Source organism: Mustela erminea, chromosome 7 (genome assembly GCF_009829155.1).
Source record: "Mustela erminea isolate mMusErm1 chromosome 7, mMusErm1.Pri, whole genome shotgun sequence".
NCBI classification, from domain to species: Eukaryota; Metazoa; Chordata; class Mammalia; order Carnivora; family Mustelidae; genus Mustela; species Mustela erminea.
Genome location: NC_045620.1, coordinates 83,691,529 through 83,705,740, shown reverse-complemented (window position 1 = coordinate 83,705,740; position 14,212 = coordinate 83,691,529).

The following is a 14,212-nucleotide window of genomic DNA, read 5'->3' as shown; positions in this document are numbered from 1 at the left end:
TAATTAGGTTGTTTCTTTTCTTATTGTTGAAAAGTTCTTTGTATATTTGAGATACTAGTTCTCTATCAGATATGTGCTTTGCTAAAATTTTCTTCCCTCTGTGACTTCCTTTTGTTCTCTTAGTAGTATCTTTTGCAGAGCAGAAATGCTAAACTTTAATGAAGTCCATCTTTTCTAATTTTTTCTTTCATGGATCACACTTTTGGTGTTTTCTCTAAAAAGTAATCACCAAACCCAATGTCACCTAGATTGTCCCCAGTGTTATCTTATAGAAGTTTCACGTAGTTTTGCATTTTATATTTAAGTCTATAATCTGTTTTGAGTTGATTTTTGCGAAGAATCCAAGGTCTGTGCTTGGATTCGTTTTGTGTGTTGTGAATGCTCAGTTGTTCTAGGATCTTTTGTTGAAAGAACTATCATTTGTCCATTGAATTGCCTTTGCTCTTTTATCAAAGATTAGTTACTATATTGGGGTGGTCTGTTTCCAGGTACTGTGTTCTCTTCCACTCATCTGTGTTTCTTCTTCCCTTACAGTGCTGTCTTGATCACTGTAGCTTTATTGTAAATCAGGAGGTCGAGTGGTCAGATTCTAAATTTTTTTTTTTTTCTCCCTCAATATTCCCAATTCCTTTCCTGACCAGTCCTCCCCTCCAACCTCATTCTTCCTAAGTCTTTCCCTTGCTTGGTGCCCCATGGCTCTATTAACCTTTCTCAAGTTGGACCACCACTCCAAGCTTGGTTTTGCCTCAGGACCTTGGCATTTGCTGTGCCTTTCCTCTCTATCCTTGTATTTTCTTAAACCCTATAAATTAGTATTTTTGTAGACCCTCCCACCCCCAAAAGGTTAAATCTCCGTAATTACATGGGGATCAACCTAATACATTCCGTTGTTTCTCATCTTCCAAGATTCAGCTCTAATGTCACCTCCTCAGAGTGGCCCATCCCTGACCACCCTACCCCACCCTCAGTCAGGCACATAGCTTTGTTTTATTTTCTTCATAACATTTATCGGCATGTGAGGTCATCACATTCATTTATTTATTTCCTTGTTTGTTACCCATTTATTTCCTTTGGCCTATAAACCTCCTAGCAATAGTCTTCAGAGACCTAGATATTTGTACCATTCTGGGGAGGGGGTTGCCTCCTCCCACCCCACTCCAAAACTTGACTGATGTCATATTTCCGACCAGCAATTCTGTTGGGCAGGCAGCCCGATTTATCTGACAGAACAACAGAGAAATATGTCTTCCCCTTAAGTATTAAGGACCAAGTTCAAAATCTCTACAACCATGTAGTTGGACAGTAGCATGGATTGTTCAAGAAAGGTATTCTACTGGAGGCAGAGGGCACTGATTCAGAACCATCTCTGTACCAGCAACACCTGCCTGTTTCCTTGGCTACCACCTCTACCCACCTGTCCTCCACTCAACAACAGAATAGCTTTCCTTACACCCCACCATGTTCCTCCAGATATATAACTTTTGGTGGTTCCTTATGGCCAGACCCTGCTGTCTCCTGCCCCATGGACTCTTTCTGGAGTCCTTTCTCCCTGGGTACCTAACCAGACCCAGCCTGTCCTTTGGAGCTCCGAGTAAACTCTGTCTCCTCCGAGAGCCTTCCCTGCCTCTCTGACATTGCATGTCTCCAGGCAGTGACCTGTTATCTCGGGAAGCTCACAGGGTTTCTTTGAGATTTGCAGGGGTCTGTTTCAGAGGTCAGGCTCCAGAAGAACAGGGACTCAGTCCAGAGACTGAGTGCCAGCTGGCCATGCTGCCCTGCTGCTGAGGAGGAGTGTGACTTGCTAGAAAGGGAAGGAGGAGAGACTGAGGGGCCTCCCAGCAAGGGGGGACTTTTGTCTCCTCCTTGGTGGAGTCAGACCCCAAGAACACACCAGTTTAGAAAGGTGGGGCATGGTTCCCCCCACCCTCCCAGAGGGCCCCCGCCCTCCTGCCGTGTGGAGCTGGGTTGACTCAAGTGGCAGGAAAATACGCCCCCCCTTCCAAGCTGCTGCACATCTGTGCCCAGACAAAGCCAGCTATTAATCCTAGCTTTTGTGTGAGTGTTTGGGTGTTGAATTCCACTTGGATCTGCTGGCTTTTGGAAAGGGAGATTGGAGGGGATTTAGTGACAACAAAAGGAACCCACTGAGGGGAATGGGAGGGGGCCAGGGGAGCTAAGAAACCCAAGTGCATTCACTCTGAGCCTGGTGGGGGCTCCTGGGAGCCCGGCTTCAGTGAGAGCCTAGCAAGGCTTCCAAATTCCCAGGGTCTGAGTCACAAAAAGGGGCCACTCCCCAAGAAAAAAACACCAGCTTCCTGGGCCTGCCTTGTACTCCAGATGCTGCCTGGTGCTGAGGCTAGGCCTAGCTTGACCTGGCCTGGGCACTGCCCCTGGTACTGCCCCTTTCAGACTGGAGCAGCCCATTGCTAGGGGAGTCCAAGGATGGGAGGCAGGAGATCGGGACCAGGCAGAAGGCTGGAGCCCCTGGGACAAAGCCAGATTGGGGAAAACCTCAAAGCCACCCCAGCTGAGTCAACAGAACAATAAGGCCAGAGGCTCTGAGGCAATAGGTTGCCCAGTGGCTTGTGTTGGGTTCTCCCTAGAAATTCTTGGGCACTTGGTCCCATCCAGGAGCTCCACCTCCAGGGAATCTAGTCTACACAAATCCTAACTCTGGCTCCAGCATCCAACACTCAGAACAGCCCAGGACAGAGTCAGAATGTCAGGGACAGGGTCAGAGTGTCTATGTGGAGAGGGGTGGGCTATGTGTCTTAGAGTGTCAGGCAGTTCTGAGGGTGGAGGGGCGGGTAGTGACTCATGGCCCAGACAGGTGTTACTGGATTCTCTTACTCAGCAGGATTCTCTTACTCTCTCACTCTTACTCTGGGCTGGTTACTAGTGGGTCAGGAGAGCGGCCTGTGGGGCCAGTGGAAATCCCCTGACCTGTCCCGCCCCTCCTGCTTTGTTAATTTCACCTTTTTAAAGGAGCTTCCCATCTGCGGGTGCTTGACTCCAAATGTTCACCAACTTTTCAGGTCATACCAGCAAGTGCAAGTAGTTCACACTCCGGAGGGTGTGAAGACACACCCAGAACTTCCTCCCCTTTTCCCTGCCTTATCTCAGAGGTCTGGTAAAGTCATTCGTTTTTCCATTCAGTAGCTGGTTGAACTTTTGTTCTGGTTTAGCTGCTGAGCAGCAAATGCAACATGTAACTCCTGACTGACATTTGTGTGTTCAACCAAGCTTCTGGGTTTATTTAACTATTTGCTTTTTTTTAAAAAAAAAGATTTTATTTGTTTACTTGAGAGAGAGAGAGAGAGATAGAGAGAGAGCGAGAGATAGAGAATCTCAAGCCGACTCCACGATGAGTGAGGAACCTGTCATAGGGCTCGATCTCACGACCCTGAGGTCATGACCTGAGCCTAATGAAAAATCGGCTACTTAACCAATGGAGCCACCCAGGTGCCCTTGTTTAACTATTTTCTAATGGTTAGCACACTTACAGATTTTTTAAAAAACAGTTTTTATTTGAGTATAGTTGGCCCACACCGGGACATTATTTCCAGGTGAACAACATAGTGATTCAACATCTGTCAAGCTGTGCTCCCCACAAGTGTGGCTGCCTTCTGTCACCATACAATGCTATTATGATATCATTGACTGTATTCCCTATGCTGTCCCTTTCATTCCCATGACTTATTTATTTCATACCTGGAAGACTACATCTCCCATTCCCCATCCCCCATTTTGCCCATCCCTCACCTCCCTACTGGAAACCATCAGTGTGTTGTCTGTACTTACAGGTTTTAGATTCCACATATGGTACTTGTCTTTCTCAATCTGACTTATTTCACCCAACATAAAACCCTCCAGGTCTGTCCATGTTGTTGTAAATGGCAAGAGCTTGTGGTTTTTTATGGCTGAATAATATTCCTCTGGAGATACATACATATATATATATATATATATATATATATATATATGCACAACATCTTATTTATATGAGTGTTTTGTTCTATGTTAATTAACTCTAGAAATATAAAAAATAATCTCCAATAATTCATTTATTCATCCCCTCAGTCATTCAGGATAGATGAAGTCAGGCTGGCCTACCAGGTCCTTTATACTAAAAACCCTAGTTGTTTCCCCAACTCTTTCCTGGTCTTCAGGGAAGAGGCTTTCACAGGTCCTCTGTGTGGTGCTATAAAAGCTCTCTCCTCCCAACTGTTTCCGAGGCCCTGTTTGGACAACCCTGCTCTGGATAGGGGTGGAGAATGGGTGGGCCAGTTGCTGCCTCCAGGGACTGTGGCTTCCTCTGTGTCAGGGAGTGGGCATAGCTTCTCTCTCTCCTAGATGGAACCTTTTAGAAGACCAGAGAGTCACTCTGTTCCCACTTTTTTCAGAGGGTGGCTGTGCTATTGTTGAGAAAACTCCTTGAGCCTGGGGGACAGGTCCCAGCTGCTGTACTGACTGCTCTAGACTGCAGAGCTGGGTCAACTCCGTGAGAACTTTCTTCTGGGTGGATAGCATGGGCTTGGCAGCATGGAGATGGTCATGGGGGTTTGAGAGGATGAGCAGGGGAGGTTTTTTTGAATCCCTTAGTCCCACGTTGGGTGGTGAACAAGATAAGTTCACAGGCCTTGGGTGGTTCTGAGGCATCCCCAAGTAGACTGTGATGGATGGAGGTACTGTGGAAGAAGGGTCAAGATGGGGACCCTGGCTCTGTGGGCAATTATAGGAAGGAGGGATAGAGCATGTGGGGAAAGGGATACAGTTAATAGCCCTCACCATGAGCAGCCTCCTAGGTGATAGGTCCAGCCCAGAGTCTAGAAGGCCCTTCTGGAATCTGTGGGTCAGGGATTTGGCTTCTCTTCCAGTTTCCTTCCCAAGATGGCTAGAAAGGCCTCAGTAAATGAATGTCAGCACTGTCAGAGGCTCCCTGTGTGGCTCTCCCACCTCTTGGGCAGGAAAGAGTCTGCCTTCCCAAATCCGAAATGATCCAAAGTGCCATTTACTGAGTGCTTTGTGCCAGGCAATGTGCTAAACCCTTTACGTGCCATTATCTCAGTAAAGCCTTATTGTCACCAATGAGGTCAGCACTATTATTACTCCCACTTGATAGCAGCAGTGCACACTGAGGCTTAGAGAGGTTAAGGATTTCACCCAAGGTCACATAGATAATAGAGGTAGATCCAGAACTTCAATCCCTGGGTTCTTCTCCACGCTGGTGGGGGTTCCTCAGACCTCTGGATCCTCTTCTTTCCCAGTGCCAACTCCCTAGCCAGTTCTCACAGCTCAACAATGTGGGAAAGGCCTGGAAGGAGAGGAAAAATCCGTTTGAGCCTCTCTTTTGGCTTCTTGGTCAAAGATGAGATTCTAGAGGAAGATGAGTAGTCAGGGGATTATCTGGAGATTTCCTGGCTCCAAGACATTGACCCTGCCCCTCCCAGAAGAAAACAGATTAGCAAATTTTGCTCTGGTAAGTAAGTTTTAAAATTAATTTTTTTTTCCTCTTGACAAAAACAAGTATGTCTTTTCTAGGGCAAAGCTAGAAAATACAAAGAAGCAAAAATGAAAATGTAAAATACTCATTTTTGTGTTAGAGGTGATGACTGCTGAAACCTTACATATGTTTTTGTAAGTGCCTTTGGAAGTAGGGACACATAACACTGTTTCATACTCTATTTTTCTAACAAAGCAAAACTGTCACCATTATTATTTGGAAACTTTTTGCATTCAGTGTATCTAAGCATTGTCCCAAGAAGGGACATAGTTATTCATCTACTATATCATATTCAGTGGCTGTGTGGCATTCTGTTCTGTGGCTACACTGTAATTCATTGAACTAATTTCCTAATGTCAAATATTTAGGAATTTCTGATTTTTTTATTCTTGCTATGATTAACAACTTTAGTTAAAAATCTCAGGACATCCTTATCTAGAATCTTGAAGTGAAGTTGATGAGTCAAAAGATGTGTACCTATTGCCAAGTTCCCTCTGCCTGCTTAAACAGTGCTTGAAACCCGCCCCCCCCACTCAAAAGACACTGTTGCCATTCCTAGGAATATTCTTCCATTAAAAAAAAAAGGTTGATAATTTGATACATGAAATGCTATCTCATCATTGTTTTATTTAGCATTTCTTTAATTATTAATTGGGGTCAACAGTTTTTCATGTGCCTATTCGCCATTTTTATTTCTTCTCTGAATTACCCATTCACATCCTGGGTCCATTTTTCTATTGGTTCATCTTCTTTTTAACACAGTTGTCTTATTTACGTGAGTAGTTCTTGCCCCTGGTGTATGAGAATCACCTGGAAGTCTTTTTAAAGAAAGGAAGAGAGGGAGGATGGCAGGAAGGAAGGGAGGGGGAGAGAGAGAGAAGGGAAAAGTCCTCATCCCTGAGTAAATATTTGCTGGAGCCTGGCTATCAGTATGTTTTAAAGTGTCCTCGTGCTTCTAATTTGCAGCTATGGTTGAGAACCCTTGTTATAAATTAGATTTCTCCCTGTCTGGCTCCAAAGGTTTTATTGCAGAATCTATTCTCCTTTCTTTGACACCCAGTTTTCTCTTGTGAAAAATGGGCAGCAGAACTGGGAACAACACAGCACCCCCTCCTAAATTCTATAAATCCCATCAAGGAGGCCAGAGTTTCAGGAGAAAGGGTGAGGCAGATGCTGTGGTCAGGCTCTCTGCCAGGTGGATTGGAAAAAATTAAAAATGCTCACTCAGGCAACAAGGCTTTCCCTGAAGACAGGCTGAGCTCTAAGCCAGGGGTGGGGGGGGTGCAGGGGGTAGTAAAAGGTTGGGTTTCTGTGGAACATATTTGCTTCTCTGTTGCATCCTCCCCTTCAGATGCACAGCAGTCTTGCCCTCTCTGGGGCCTCAAGTTTTCGAATGAAAGTCTTCTCTGAGGCATTTGATCTCCTTTCAGTTGTCAGCGTGAGAGAGGAGTGCAGGCCCAAGGAATCAGGCCATCCAGGAGGGAACCATTCCCTGGCTCCTCGTGCTGCCCCGAGGGTGGGAGAGGTCGCATGGGTAATGGGAGGGCTACCTCCACTACTGTCTGGTCTTCTCAAGGGGCTGAAGACATTGTCAAAGCAAACTTACTTGAATTCTGTTAAAACCCAACAGGACTGCCGTGGTATGGGCTGTGTAGGTCCTACCCGGTGGACAGGATGAGGGTGAAAGGGTCTTTCTGGTGAGGCACTCAGGAAGTTCCCTGGAAAGCCCCAGGCTGGCTTGGTGCCATGCGAGGTGGTGTGGCTGAGGCCTTGCAGAGTACCTCCAGAGTGGGTCTTCCAGGTGCTACTGCTCCCAGAGGAAGGGGGAAGCCACATGTGGATCCTAGTCCCCCTTGTGCTGGTGGGCGACCCTGAGCCTCAATGTGTTCATCTGTAAAATGGAGGTTGTAATGCTGATGCTCAGGATCACTGAAAAGACCAGAAAAGCAGTATGTAGCACGCTGTGGATTCTGAGTATAAGCCAGGGGTGTTCCGTGCACGCCCCTCCATGCCCTTTCCCTACATTCGCTGGTCAAAGCCAAACTGAAGGCTCCGAGTCCAGCTTGAGTCCCCACCCTCCTTTTCATCCTTGGGACGGAGGAGGCAGCCCCCCAGAGTCCCTCCCCCACCCCTGCACTGAGCCTCTCCCACACCAGAAACTGGACCCCTCTGCCTGCACTCAGCCCCCTGCCTAATCCCTCCTCCCCCAAGAATCCCGTACTCTCCCATCCGTTCCCCATAGCCCTAGTGCTTCCCACCCAGACTGGACTAAAGTTTTTACTGTAAATCTAATTTTTATTGAGCTTATTTTGTGCCAGACACTGTGCTTCATTTCCCTGACCTTAGGAACTATTCACAGGAACATTTTTATTATCCCATTTTACAGATGAGGAAAGTTAGACTAGTTCTGCATAGCTTGCCTAAAATCACAGGGGATTAGGGAGCAGGATTGAATTCTCACGCCACTGTGCTCTGTGTTCCAAGTCATATACGCTGACCTTCTCCTATTCTCCTATGTGCCTGGCCCCAAGGAGCTTCAACTCCAGTAGGTATTCCCTTTCTCTCTCCTGTGCTCCCACTCTGTCATGCTTATTTCTTCAGGATTCATCTTACCCTGCCTTGAATTGGTATTTTGGGGGTACCTCTGTCTCCTTGGACCATGCGTTCCCCCAGGGCAGAAAATATGCTTTTGTTATCTTATGCATCTTTGAGTCTGGTGCAATGCTTAGAACATTGTAGTCTCTTAAATTATGTTTTCTAATTCTAAGGAAGGTCTCATTCTAGAAAGAGGAAAACACAGAAGAAGTGAAATAGAAAATAAATATCGCCTGTGATCCCACCACCCAGAGAAAACCTTTGTTACTATTTTGGTGAATTTCCTTTTAGTCCTTTGTTTCCTTTATAAATAAATAAATAAAATAATATGCATCTTTAGACAAATAATATGTATTTCAGATAGAACAACATATAATACCATTTAAAAAATATTTTATTTCCAAGTAATCTCTACCAGTATGGGACTCGAACCCACAACCTTGAGATTAAGAGTCACACACTCCACCGACTAAGGCAGCCAGGCGCTCCAATGATACTCTTTTACACTGCTTTTCAACCTTATATCATGAGCTTATATTATATAATTCCCAGATCATTAGGAATGATTTGAAATGGGATGTTTGATGGCTGTAGATTGTTCTTCTATGTGGCAGTGCTCCTCCTATTTAAACCACTCCCACCTTGTTATGGTCCATTTAAGGCTTCTCTGATATCTCCATGAAGAACACCTGAAGTGGAATCATTGCTGGGACAAAGAGAAAGGCTCTTTGCAAGGCTCTTGACATATAATTGTCTCTGAACAAACCCCTGCTCTCTCAAACCCTCTCTTGCCTCACCTAGCCAGGTGCACACATTGACCAGCTAGAGGCCCAGTTCTCTAGGGCCTCCTCTTATTCCAAAAGCCCTCTGACCTTTCAAATGCTCAGAGGCAAGTGGGAGGGTCACCTGGAAGATGGGACTGAAGGCCGTGGCCAATCCCTGCTCAAATCTACCCCTCTCCGGTCTGGATTCCATCATCAGAATTATTACTTGGATGAAGGGCAGTGTGGTTCAAAGGTTGCTGGTTGTAAACTGGTTGTAAAATGTCAAATGTCTCCAGTTGGAGACCTTCCCTCTAAATCACAGCTACTAGGTTACCCTTCTCTGTCACTAGGTTAATAGCCAAGATTTGGGTCTCGGGGAATGGGACATCTTAGAGTTATGCATGTTTAAAATTTTATTGAAAACATTTATATAAAAATATTGAAGATGATTCTGGAAAAAAGCTATCTTTTTCATCCTTCCACATTATTCTAGGTTAGTGAAGTAGTCTCTTCTTGTGGAATGGGAATGACCTTTAGTGAGCTTTTAGATAAGTATCTTTAAATGTATTCAGAACTCCTCTTGGGGAGATTTTCATCCCGCCTATGAAGGACCTCCATAAAGCAACGGCCCCGGCCCCCAGCAAAGGCTGGATAGACAGTCACGCCGGGTGTTTCGAGCGCCTCAGAGGCCCGGACAACAAGAATCAGAGTGCTCTTCCAGCTCTGCTGTGAACAATTTGGGGTTTAATCTAGGGAAATGCTATGTGGATCCATTCTTTGAGGAAATTTGGGTCAGTTTCCAAGTCCCTCCTGGTCATCATCCAGGAAAGACGATTTTCATTAAAGAAGCCAGGGCTGCTCGGAGGAACACTTCTCCCGCAGTCATTCAAGCCGCAGAGGTGAATGGCTGCGTCTAACAGTCCGCTAACCGAGAGGGAACAAAGACGGGACCGGCGTCCTCCCGCAGACGGGCACGGCGGGGTCCGTGCCCCGGAGCCGCGCTTCTCAAACGTCCGCCGACGTGCGGGTGTCCTGCGGGCCTGCAGAGCGCGGCTGCCGCGCCGCCGAGACTCGGCTGCTGTTGGGGGTTGGGGGGGTGGTTTGTGGTCCGGGCGGGCCCGAGAGCTGGCACGTCCCGCGGTCCGGGGTCTGGCAAGGGCGGGGGACGAGGGCGGCCTGGGAGTGCATGGGGCCAAAGCGGGGTTGGGGAGGCAGGCAGCGGCGCCCCCGGGCGGCGGGACGGGCACGGGCCCGGGGCGAGCGGGAGCGCGCTAGTGGGCGGCAGCGGCGGCTGGGGAAGGGGCGGTGGGGTGGGGCCCATCGAGGCGAGCAGTGGGGGCGGGCAAGCCGGAGCCCAGCGTGCGGGATTGAGGCGAGCGCAGAGGCCCGCGGCTGAGGCTTCCCTGCTGACTGTCCCTCCTGAGCTTTTCGCCGCCTCTGCTGCCTGTGGCTGGAGTGTGGGGCTCGGCCTCTGGCCCACAGGACCAGACCGAGGCATCAAGCACCCTCCAGCCCCAGACCGCGGGTCTAGCCACTTGGATCCTATCTCCGGGGTGGTCCCTCACAGCCATGTGGCCTTCTACGGCTCCCTTCATCTCTCTGGCCTCAGTTTCTCCTGTGTAAAGCAACTGGGTTGGAGGAACATGGTCTCTGAGGTCCCCTCCAGCTGTCCAGGGCTCTGATTGCCCACCTGGACCGTGTAAGTGGGTGAAGGTGGGCTCAGGTCCCAAGGAGGGCAGAGAACAGGGGTGAGGCTAGGTGGGGAGCCATGCAGTGGGGGAGGGAAGTAGGATGAGGCAGAAGGCAGGCATCCTGGCCTCCAAAAGGGGAGGTCCCTGTGGGAATCCCCTCACTATCTGGGTGCCTGGTTTAGTCACGTGTTTGCCTGGGGATGAGGGAAGGAACAGGAAGGAACGTGCACACTTGACTGGAAAATCCAGCTGGACAGGAGACAGCTCCTGGCTGTACCTCCTGCTGAGGCTGAAGCCTGGCCTGGTCTTGCCCCAGTGCCACAGGAAGGCCCTAAGGGCCCGAGCCCCCATGAGGGCTGCAGGCAGCTGCCACCAGACTGGGAGCTCCTGGACACAGTGTCTAGGAGCCTTTAGCTTTGAGGCTTTGCACCTGCTCCCGAGACTGGGTGGAAATGACATTATTTTCAACTTAAATCCATTTTTTTATAGATTTACTGAATGAGTTTAAAGACACTACTTCTTAACTTATAAGCTTGGCAGCAGTTTCCAACAGATTAATCCAGAGGCCTTCATGTGCTCCCCAGCCCACCCCTACCCCCATCTGCAAGAAGGGAATCTTCTACAAAATGTCCAGATGGCTCAGAGAATTATAGAACACAGTCTGGTGGCAAGTGGCAAAAAGGCCCTGGCAAGTAGCTTAACGATACACAAAAATATAGAATGTATAAATATGTGTACTATTTTGTTTGTATATTTGTTTCACAAAATCTAGATAAAGGTTGAATACCAGCAGGAAGGGCAGGAATGTGAGGGGTCTTGAATGCAGTGGGACTTGGCTGGCATCTCCCAAGCTTTGAGACTTGAGGTCTCACTGTAACTTTTGTCCAGACATCTAGAGCAAGGGAATCCTTAGCAAACTACAGAGGACATTTGAGAAAGGTCTGCTGAAGACCCCGCTGTCTTCTGCCAGGCCTCTCCTGCAGAACTGTAAATAGGTACCTGGTCAGCAAAAGTGGGACAGCAGCCTGAGGAGGAGGATTGAGGTGGGATGCAAGCCAGCTGAGGAGGCTTGTGCCTCTCTCTCTCCCCATGGAAGGCACTCCTCAGAAGACCCTGTGACTTGCGCAGAAGAGAGAGTGAGAGGAGATCTTAACCTTGATGCCAGGGCCCCACCTCATAAGCCATCTCTTCCAGGCTGCGGTCTCTGGAAGGAGGCAAAGTGATGGGACCGGGATGAGGAGCCCTGCTTGGTGGCCCCCAAGAACTGTCCTAGAGGCCCCCTGCAACCAAGCTGGACGGCCTTCCAGTGTCCATTACTCCGTGCCCAATCTTCCCCTCGTCACGCCTGCCCAGAGTGACCTCTTGCCCCTCAGAATTCCTCTGACTTTCTTTTTGGCTCTCAGCCCTTCCAGCAGGAGGTCTTGAAAGCCCAGGGTGACGTCTGGCAAGTTACCTAACCTTAGTGTCACCACCTGTGGAATGGAAATCATCATCGGAGATACTTCCGCGGGGTGGTGGGGAGGCTCCCAAGAGATCAGAGCTGGAGCAATGGCGCCTGCACTATAAACTCCAGGATTCAATCCAGTCTTCTGGGTGCTTTGGGCAAGTTACTTGAGCTTTCTGGGCCTCAGTTTTATGGTCTGTAAGGTGAGGAATTCCCAAGGAGCAGTTCCCAGGACTGCTGGGAGAATAAGTGAGCAAATGCACGGAGGGCACTTTGAGCTGAGCCTGGCCCTTACCGCGGGCTAGGTGGGTGCCCACTGCCAGAGAGCTGTGTGCACGGTAGCCCTTGCAGGGAAGGAGCCCCAGCACCCCAATCCCACTCCTCACTTCAGGCCTCCGCTCCCCATTAGCTTACGCTCCTGGGTGGGAGGGACACAAGGCAGGAGTTTGATGCAGCTTCGTTGATTCACCATCCAACAAGCTGCCAGATGCCCTCTCTGTGTTTTCTTACTTTTATTCCCCCGTCTTTAGTGGGAGTAGAGTTTGGAACCGTGTCACAGAGTCTGCTGGGAAACTGATGAAAGCTCTGGACCGTCTCCCCGTAAAGGCACTCAGAGGCAAGTGTTCACAGTATGTTGCACAGGGTTTCCGGGGATTCCCGGACCCCTTGAGGGCCAGGGTGAGAAGCCCCTCTTTATTTATTTATTTTTTAAAAGATTTTATTTATTTAGTAAATAAATAGCAGGGAGAGCAGAAGAAGGAGAGGGAGAACCAGGTTCTCTGTCAAGTAGGGAGGCTGATGCGGGGCTCAATCCCAGGAACCTGGGATCATGACCTGAGCTGAAAGCAGACATTTAACTGACTGAGCCACCCAGGCATCCTCAGTAGCCCCTCTTTAGATGAAATACCTGCATGTGTTATTTATTGGTTTCACTCCAACAAAACAAAAGCTGCCCCTTTTCCTTTACTCATCAGTGGGTGGCTGCTTGGCTTCTACACTGGCTCCCACAGCCCCCCATTTCTTCTCCACAGGCCCCCTGGCCCACTGAGTACATACTCCAGGCCACGACCCTTGGCTCGGAGTTAACAATAGCGCCTACTCAACGTTCGAGGGTGAAGAAGAAAAAAAAGGAGGAGAAGACGACAACGCCAAAAAAAAAAAAAAAAAAAAGGCATCATCCTCTAAGCCCAATGCCATAATTCATCGGCATTTATTCGCTGAGTGGGACTAAATGATATTTATGACCAACAGGCCCTGGGCTCACCCTGAGTTGAGTGATTCAGGAGTTACCCAAACTCTGGCAGCAGGGAGGAAAGACACGGGGCTGGGGAGATCAGACAGCTTGCAGGGGAGATTTTATTGTTCACAATTGGTGTGATTTTTTTGATCCACTTAATGTTAAGTGTAGTTTCAGAATTTTCATATGAGTTTCTGGGAAGACAATAACCTCAGTATCTGTTCGCTTGAGGTCAGTTGCGGGCTTGGAATTGGGCTGTATGCTGTGGGGCCCAATTCATTCATTCATTCGAGATTTATTGGGTACCTTCCTTACACACAAGGAGCTATTCTAGGCACTGGAGATAGAGCAGTGCACAAGGCAGCAAAGCTCCCTGTCCTAATGAAGTTTACAGTCTTGGCAGGAGAGACAGATAACCAAATAAACAGTAACTATATGTTGGATGGTAATTACTGAGTAGATGGTAAGTGCTGAGAAGAAAAACATGGCCCCTAGTGGCTAGACAAGGTCATGGGACACTATTTTAGCTAGTACTCAGGAAAGCTTCTTTGGGCTGAGGCCTAAAGGAAAAGACCTGGAGCCATGTGGAGGTCTGGGGAGGTCCCCAGGAGGAAGGAAGGCCATCTACCAGGTGGCCAGTCCTGGTTGGGTTGGACAGCCCAGCATGACTGAGGACCCAAGGGCCAGTTCCCACAGCTGGGGGTTTCTGGATAGCCAGGTGGCTGGATGATCCGCCCCCACCTTTGCTAGAACCTTCCTGGGGCGCACAGGTCCTTCCTGGCTATGTGCTCAGTCCTCTCTGCCATGCTGAGAGCACATTTCTTCTAGAGCCTTACCCTTCCCTATTGTACCTACACTTCGCAGAGCCCAAAGATTTCTGCTGAAAGTTGGATGGAGTAAGATGCTGACCTTAGGGAAGGCTATATTGTTTGCTACAGACTGAATGTTTGTGGTTTGTGACCTCTCAAAACTCCTGTG